Source organism: Monodon monoceros, unplaced genomic scaffold (assembly GCF_005190385.1).
Source record: "Monodon monoceros isolate NGI ecotype Baffin Bay Population unplaced genomic scaffold, NGI_Narwhal_1 Super_Scaffold_12, whole genome shotgun sequence".
NCBI lineage: Eukaryota > Metazoa > Chordata > Mammalia > Artiodactyla > Monodontidae > Monodon > Monodon monoceros.
The window spans coordinates 95,051,976-95,061,616 of record NW_021703768.1 but is presented as its reverse complement, the minus strand read 5'-3'; positions in this window follow the sequence as shown (position 1 = coordinate 95,061,616).

Here is a 9,641-nt window from a genome sequence, read left to right as displayed (position 1 = left end):
TGTCCTGCTTGCTAATTTCAAGTGCTACAGTGTAGCAAGGATGAACATATTTTCAGACTTTCAATTCTAAAATTTTTGAAGACCAAATAGCTACTCCTTCAACAATATATACCAGTGGATTAAGAACTGAAGTTTAAGATTCTGCAGATTTATCTATTGGGGTTCTTGTATTGGAGTTGTCCTGTAGCTTTTTAAGTGTCCCTCTAGATTTGCAAATTTTAAACACTAATGTTAAAGTGATAAACATGGGAGTATGTTAAATGTCCTTTTCTGGTTGCCTGTCTGCTCTGTTGTATTCAGGTAGTTACACCATAATTCAGCAGAGCTGGGTATCATAAGTGTGCCGAGTTTGGCATAGATAATGCAGTTATTTAATCTGTGCCTATCAAAACTTCATGATATTTAAAGATTATTACCACAGATAACTTGCAGTGAAACTATTGAGATATATTAAAATTTTTTAAATCACCACTGTTACCTGTTGTAGAAAATAGTACTGACTTAGTCTAGTCTGTTTGTAACTGGTTAAAGTTTGATGGCTTGCCTATACTCAACTAGGTATGTATATTAAAATTAGAAAATACATATCTACCTAGACATGAATATTAAGTAAGAACTTTTTTCTTCCTTCCCCTATATAATTTGTAGCTCATCTTTTTTCTTTAATCCTTTCATAACTTGTTGCAACAGTTTGAATTCTCCAAATATTTACGTTTGGACATATGGCTCAGAATACATATTTAAACATCATTAGCTGTATATATTTTTAAAGTAGAATAAATAATGGAAAGGGACTTGATATATAAGTTTATACTAAAATTCCAACTGTGTGAAGATACATTTTAAGATATTACTTTGCTGATAATCTAAATATTCATTTTTTATTAAAGAAACAAATGGTTTGGGGTTCACAGCTTTCATCCTGGCTTGATGATAATCAACTTTGAAAACACAGTGGACTGAAAAGCAATTTTATTCTTTGAAAGATTTCATTTAAATCTCTGTACTATCCATTTTTGCTTCAGTTTGTAAATGTGTAACATTTATGGTTAAATAGGACAAAGCAGACCCTATGACTATTGTTTTCAAGAATTAAACAAATTGATATATAAATTATTCAAAGGGGGTTTTCATTTACTTTTGAAAAGAAAAATTTCTCTAAATTAAAAATGTTGGTTCTGCAGGATTGCACCAATCAATTCTTGTAGAATAAAAAAATATTTCAACAAACTGACTTCACTTATTTCTGTCAAGATTTAAATCTTTTTGAAGCTCCTTATCAGCTTGCAGCTTGGAGTATAGTTTTGTAGCAAGAGAGTGATAATTTACTTGATATTTCATTGGAACATCTCAGGGACTGACCAAGAAAGAAAGTTAAAGAAGAGAAATACAACCTGTAAACACCTCACTTTTAACCTTACTTTTCCTTTTCTTACTGAAAGTTTTGGTGAAAGGAAGTTAAGCCTTCAATTCCCTAAAAAGCTCTTAGTTTTTAGGTAAATTAACCTTTGGTTGTATAATGCCAAGTTTTCTGAACTTTGTTCCCCATTATAATGTTATGGGGGACGTTCTGATTCCTAGGCACAAGTACAAAAGTAGCAGAGAAATAATAATATATTGGGCTGGCCAAAAAGTTCGTTCAGTTTTAAGTAAAAAGACATTTTTCATTTTCACCAGGAACTAAATTGAGCAACGTATTCATTCACCAAACGAAATTTTTGGCCAACCCAGTGGGTTAACACTTATTGAATGCTTTCCTTGTGCCAGCTGCTGTGATAAGTCTTTTGCTTGTATTGACACGTTTCATCTTTGCAATAATCCTGTGAAGTAAGGATATTATTCCCATTTTACAGATGAGGAAAGGGAGGCCTAGAAAGGTTAAGAAACCTGCCTATATCACAGTAATTAACAAAATCTGGAATATGAACCATGGCAATCTGGCTCCAAACCCCCCTTTCTGAACCACTATGCAGTAATCACCTACAAACACCACTTAAGGATAGATCTCCAAAGGTTTAGCAGCCTTGATTTCAGTATACCTCAGTAGCAGTTCAGGGGCTTCCCTGGTGGCACAGTGGTTAAGAATCCGCCTCCCACATGCTGCAGAGCAACTAAGCCCGTGAGCCACAACTACTGAGCTCAGGCGCCTAGGGCCTGTGCTCCGCAACAAGACACCGCAATGAGAAGCCCGCGCACTGCAATGAAGACCTAACACAGCCAAAAATAAATAAAATTTTTTAATTAAAAAAATAGCGGTTTGGTGCTTTGGCTTTGGAGTCATAGTCAAGTTCAGATCGTGGTCGGTGACCTCACACAAATGATTTTGTTAACTCGGCATTTCTGTTTCTTCATTTATTACTAAGGTAATATCTACTATAATGAGAATATAATGAGATGTTCATAAAACACTTAGGGTCAGTGCCTATCATATACAAGCCCTTAATAAATAATAGCTATATTTTTGTCATTGGTCCAATTTAATCACTTGATCTTTCTTTAGTTCTTAAAGTTCTTACTGTAGCCTCAACTCATATGGGCTCTTAAATAGTATGTAACAAATATGAAAGTCTATCATGTACATAATAGACTGCTAGAAGTTTCAAAAATGAGTAAGAGAATCTGACCTCCAGGAACATAATTGTTGGGGGAGACAGGATAGCTATGTAAGAAACTAATGTTAAGCAAGTCATGAAGCAGAATGGACTTGAAGGTTCTAAGACCTTTATAGGATGCTAGAGGAGGGAGAAAATATATAGATCAAAAGACTTGTTCCCTAACGGATTTCACTTTGTCTTCTCCAGGTGTGGGGAGTGGTGCATAGTTGTCTAGCTAGGCCAGCAATTGAGTGAATTAATCCCTAATTCAGGGGTGTGGACTCCTCAGTACAGATCAAAAAACATGTTCTTTAACTTTGTTACTAGTAGAGGTGATGTTTGATCTGAATAACTTGATCTCAGTTGTTTCCAAATTCTGGAGGAAAATATAGGGATGTTATCCCTAAACCACCAAATGTGCTATTTTTCAGTCTGCGTTTCTCCATTTTATCCATAAGATAGCATCATGAGGATGATTATATTCCTTGCTGAAATCAACATATATTAGGCCTGGCATAATCTGTTTTTAGTGCTGGTAATTACTAGTGACTGCTACTACCTTACAAAGAGAAGACAACGCAAGAATTTGAGAAATAATCGAAGAGTAAAATCTGCCAATAATCCACCATCTGCTTTGATGTATTTCAGTTTTTCCATAGATAAATGTATATATTTTTAAAGAATTGGTATTGTTTATAACAAATTTGTAAACTTTTAAAAATTGTGAAATTTGTGATAATACAGAAGAGGGTATTAAACATGTACAATTTAAAGAGATATAAAATTATAAAGCACATACTCATAATAACCAATGCTCAGGTTAAGAAATGCAATATTGTCAGCACCATAAAAGGCTCTATGTATCCTTTCCTGATCACATCTCTCAATTTCTTCCCTAGAGATAACCAATGTTCTGCTTGTAATGAAAATAATTTTTCTTTTTCTTTTTACCAGTTATGTATACTAGTTCTTCTCAAACTACTTTAAAAAATATTTCCGGGCTTCCCTGGTGGCGCAGTGGTTGAGAGTCCGCCTGCCGATGCAGGGGACACAGGTTCGTGCCCCGGTCCGGGAAGATCCCACATGCCGCGGAGCAGCTGGGCCCGTGAGCCATGGCCGCTGAGCCTGCGTGTCCGGAGCCTGTGCTCCGCAACAGGAGAGGCCACAACAGTGAGAGGCCCGCGTACCGCAAAAAAAAAAAACAAAAAATTTCCAAGTAATCACAAACTCATAATTTTGTAAATACAAAATCTTGTGCTTGAATGTTTTGGTAATATCAAATTGCTATCAACCTTTCCAAATGCTTACTTTCTATGCATGCTTACTCTCACTTTATGTGCTTCTCTCTTCATCAGCCACTGACAGTTCAGTATGGTTGTTGGACCATACTTTGAATAGTACTGATGATTATGTTCCTGAAAAAGTCTAAGAAAATCAGGCAAAAGTAAACCTGAATAAATAAAGTTTAATGGAATATTCTATTTAATGAATTAGTTATTACACATATTCTTTTGTGACTTTGTTTTGCTGTCATCCATGTTGATGCATATGGCTATAGTTTTCATTACTGCATAGTAGTCCATCATATAAATATACCAAAGTTATGTGTCTTTTCTACTATGGTGGCATTTGGATTGTTCCAGGTTTCTTGCTGTTATAAACAAAGCCACTATGAACATTTTTGTATATTATGTCTTGTTGCACATATGTATCATCCCTTGAGAGTACATCTAGGAGTGGAATTGTTTGCTGATAGAGTACGTATATCTTCATCTTTACTAGGTGACACCTGACTTTTCTAAAGCAATTGTATCAATCAGTGCTTTCACCAGTAACAATGGAAAGTTCCAAATTCGTGTTGTCAGACTTTAAAACTTCAGAAAATCTCCTGAGTTTATAATGTCGTAAAAGCAACACTTAAGAATTTGAGAAATAATGGTTCACAGAATAAAATCCACCCGTAATTCCATTATGCATTTTGATGTGTTTCAGTTATTTTTGTAGATATATGTGTATATTTTTAAAGAAAATGCTATTATACCTCATTGCTGCTTACTTTGCTTTTCTATGAGGTTAATTTTTTTTTCCTCACAGGTTTATCTGCCACTTGGATTTCCGCTTTTGTGAAGTCCTTGTTCACATTTTTTGCCCATTTAAAAAATAATTGGATGCTTTGGTTAAAAGGATTCCTTTATATATTCAGGAGATTAATCCTTTGGTTATAACTATTTCAAATATCTTCTCACAGTTTGTGTTTATCTTTCTGCTCCTAGTGAAATATCAGTCTTTTCCCATATTGTTGGTGTTTTATATATTGTTAAAGAAATACTTCTCTATCCTGAGGTCATGAATATCTTCTCCTGTACTATGTTCTAAATACGTATGATTTTGTCTTCTACTTGAATTGAGTTTTGTATATGGGATAAGGTAGGTGTCCAGGTTCCCCCCTGCCCCCCCTTAAAAACTCATCTTTCTCTGTTGATTTGCCATGCCAAGTCTTTCACCTATTAAATGCCCATATTTACCTGAGTCTGTTTCTGGGCTCTCTGTTTTATTCCATTGATCAGTTTGTTCATAAACCAGTAACATATTATCTTAATTACTAAAGCTTTTAAAATTCTTAATATTGGTAAAACAAGTGTTTATACCTTGTTCTTCAAGATTTTGGCTGTCATCTGTCCTTTGTATTTTTATACAAAGTTTAGAGTTAGCACAAGTTTCAACAAAGCAAAATAAATCTGTTAGGATTTTGATTGGAATTGTGTTTAGTGTGTGAACAATTTCCTCTTTATAATAGTGCATTTTCCATTGAATGAACCCATCTTTCCTTTGCTGTGGTCTTCCTTAAATCTTTTGGTAAAGTTTTGTAATTTTCTTCATAGAAGTATTCTGTATATTTTTGTTAAATTAATCTTTTTAAAAATTTATTTATTTATTTATTTTTGGCTGTGTTGGGTCTTCATTGCTGTGCACGGGCTTTCTCTAGTTGTGGCAAGTGGGGGCTGCTCTTCGTTGTGGTGCACGGGCCTCTCATTGCAGTGGCTTCTGTTGCAGAGCACAGGCTCTAGGTGCATGGGCTACAGTAGTTGTGGCTCATGAGCTCAATAGTTGTGGCTTGGAGGCTCTAGAGCGCAGGCTCAGTAGTTGTGGCACACGGGCTTAGTTTCTCCATGGCATGTGAGATCTTCCCGGACCAGGGCTTGAACCTGTGTCCCCTGCACTGGCAGGCAGATTCTTAACCACTGCACCACCAGGGAAGTCCCATGTTAAATTAATATTGTTTTCTTTATATTTTTGATGCTATTATAATCTTTAAATTTTTTATTTGTTGCTAGTACGTGGAAATACAACTTTTAAATTGATTCTTCTATTCAGCAATTTTGCTAAATTCTCTTGTCAATTCCAGTAATTTGTATATTCTTTTGGATTTTCTGTGTATATAGTTGTACCACCTGCAAGTCGGGACAGATTCTTCTTTCTATTCCTCACACCTTTTCTTTCTTTTTCTTGTCTAATTACATTGGCGGGGACCTCCAGTACAGTGCTGAATAGAAGTGGTCATAATAGGCATTCTTGTTTTGTTCCTGTTCTCTAGGAATGCTTTCAAGGTATCCTGTAGACAGTTTACAGTAATTTTACTAAATTTAGAAATTTCCCTTCTATTCTTAGTTTGCTAAGAGTTTTTTTTTTATGATCATAAATGATGTTGAATTTTATAAAACAATTTTTTCTGTATTTATTGAGAAAAATGATTGTTTTGCCACCTTTATTCTCTTTATTCTTTTTATGTGGTCAAAGAATTGCTTTCCTATTATTAAACCAACATTTTTCTGAGGTAAAACCAGTCTAGTCATGATGTGATTTGTTTGTTTTTAATAACTGGATTTGGTTTGTTTTAATATTTTTGCTTAATATCAAGATTATATATCCTGATACAGTGAGCTGGAGAGTGGCTTTCTTTTCTTAGTTTCTGGAACAGCGTCTATAAAATTTACACTACTCTTCCTTAAATGTTTTGTTACAAATCTGAGGTGAAGTGTGTTTGGTTGGAGTCTGGTTTGGTCTTTGTGGGATACTGATTCAGTTTTTTTATTAATAAGAGTACTTCTTATATAGGTAAATGGAATATTCCCAAGAATCTGTCCATTTCATCTGCATTTTCAAATTTATTAGCACAGGGTTATCCCTGCCCACTTTTTATCATATGCCAAATCTGTACTGATGTTCTTTTCATTCCTATTACTGCTATTTGTAGTATACAAATTTATACCACTGTGTATTATGTAAAATATTTGTATCTTCTTTCTTTTTTACTTGACCAGTCTTACCAGAGGCTTATCACTTTTATTGTTTTCTTCAAAGAGCCAATATTTTTTTCCTTCCAGTTTTACTGACATATAATTGACATACAACACTGTATAAGTTTAAGGTGTAGAGCAGAATGATTTAACTTACATTCATCATGCAGTGATTACCACGATAATTTTAGTGAAAGAAAAATAAAAAATTTTTCCTTGTGATGAGAACTCTTAGGAGTTCTTACAACTGTCTTAACTTTCATATATAATATACAGCAGTTAATTATATTAATCATGTAATTTACGTCCTTAGTGCTTATTTATCTTATAACTGGAAGTTTGTACCCTTTGACTACCTTCATCCAGTTCCCCCTCACCCCTCATCCCCACATCCCCACCTCTGGTAACCACAAATCTGATCTCTTTTTCTATGAGATTGTTTGGTTGTTTTTGAAATATAATGGACCTACAGCACTATGCCAGTTCCTGGAACATAGTGATGCAATATTTCTGTCCATTACAAAATGGTCACTATGGTAAGTCTAGCTACCCTCTGTCACCATACAAAGATGTTATGTTATTATTGACTATCTTCCTCATGCTATCCATTTCATCCCTGTGACTCATTTATCTTGTATGGGAGTTTGTACCTCTTAATTCCCCTGACCTATTTCACTCACCCCTCTCCCCTCTGGCAACAACCTATTTGTTCTCTGTATCCATGACTATTTCTGTTTTGTTATGGTTGTTCATTTTTTTGTTTTTTAGATTCCACATATAAGTGAAATCATATAGTATTTGTCTTTCTCTGTCTGACTTCACTTAGCATAATGCCCTCTAGGTCTACCCAGTTGTTGCAAATGGCGAGGTTTCATTCTTTTTTATGGCAGAGTAATATTCCATTGTATATATACAAGAGCCACTATTTCAGTTGTTTTTCTTGTCTGTTTCATTGATTTCAGCTTTTTATGATTTTCTTTTTCTCTAGGTTGAGTTGGTCATTATTTTTCTATATTCTTGTAGTGGATATTTAGTTCAGATTTTTAACTTTCCAGTCTAATGCATATTTAAAACTATAGATTTACCTCTTATTGTACTTTAGCTCCATGTTCATTTTCTGTGCTACATAACAAATTACCATAATCATACCAGTTTAAAACAGCATACTTTTATAATTGCACAGTATTTTTAGGTCAAGCGTCTTGGCACAGCTTAGCTAAGTCCTATGCTCAGGGTCTCACAAGGCTACAGTCAAGTAGTCACCTGAACTGCCTTCTTATCTGGAGCTTGGGGGTCCTCTTCCAAACTCATCAGGTTGTTGACAAAATTCAGCTCCTTGCAGCTGTAGAACTGAGGCCCTCAGCCACTGGAGGCTTCTCCTTTCCATAAGCATTTCACATCATGACTGTTTCTTCAAGGCCAGCAGGAGGAAATATGTTGCTTTGAGTCTCTTCTTTCAGGGAAGGCCTGACAGGATTCACCTGATGAGATCAGAGGCCCTACCCTTAAATAATCTCCCTTTTGATTAATTTAGAGTCAACTGAATAAGGACCTTAACTGCATCTTCAGAATCTTTTCACCTTTGCCATATTCTTTTGGTAAGAAGCAAGTTATAGGCTCTGCCCACACAAAGATATGGATATGGAGATAGGGAGGGATTTCAGGGACCATCTTAGAATTCCGCCTACCATGAACTCCATTCTACAAGTCTTGATATCTGTTTTAGTTATTCATCAATTTCAAAGAATTTTCTGATTTCATTATTCTAATTTGAGCCATAGATATTATTTAGAACTATAATTCTTACTTTCCAAAAATAAGTATTTAAGTTCTCTTTTATTATTGACTTCTAACATAATTGCATTGTGATCGGATAATATATTCTGTATATGATTTAAATTCTTTGGAATTTTTTGACAATTGCTTTATGAGTTCATTTACCACCCTCTCAATTTGTATATTGTCATATATTCTGTATCTAGAAGTCATTACTATTGTCTTATATAGCCAATATTCATTTAGATTTACCCATGGATTTGCCACCTTCTTTGCTCTTTGTTCTTTTTTTTTTAAGTAAATTTATTTATTCATTTATTTTTGGCTATGTTGGGTCTTTGTTGCTGCATGTGGGCTTTTCTCTAGTTGCCGTGAGAGGGGACTACTCGTCGTTGCGGTGCACAGGCTTCTCATTGCAGTGGCTTCTCTTGTTGCAGAGCACAGACTCTAGGTGTGCAGGCTTCAGTAGTTGTGGCACATGGGCTCAGTAGTTGTGGCTCGTGGGCTCTAGAGCGCCGGCTCAGTAGTTGTGGCGCACGGGCTTAGTTGCTCCGTGGCATGTGGGATTTTCCCGGACCAGGGCTTGAACCCATGTCCCCTGCACTGGCAGGCAGATTCTTAACCACTGCGCCACCAGGGAAGTCCTGCTCTTTGTTCTTTGCTGTGTCTTTGAGCTTCCATCTGGAATAATTTTCCTTCCACCTGAAGAATACATTTAGAATTTCCTTTAGTGCCAGTCAGCTGGTTGCAATTGCATGTTTTTTGGGGTTTTTTTTAATGTCTTCATTTTGGCTTCATTCTTGAAGGAGATTTTTGCTGGACATCGAATTCACTTGGGGATATCTTCTCATCGTCTTCTGGCTTCCATTTTGTTACTATGAAGAAATCAGCTATCAGTCTTTTGCTCCATTGAAACTAATCTGTCTTTTTTCCTCTGGCTGCCTTCAAGATTTTGTCTTTGTATTTGATTTCC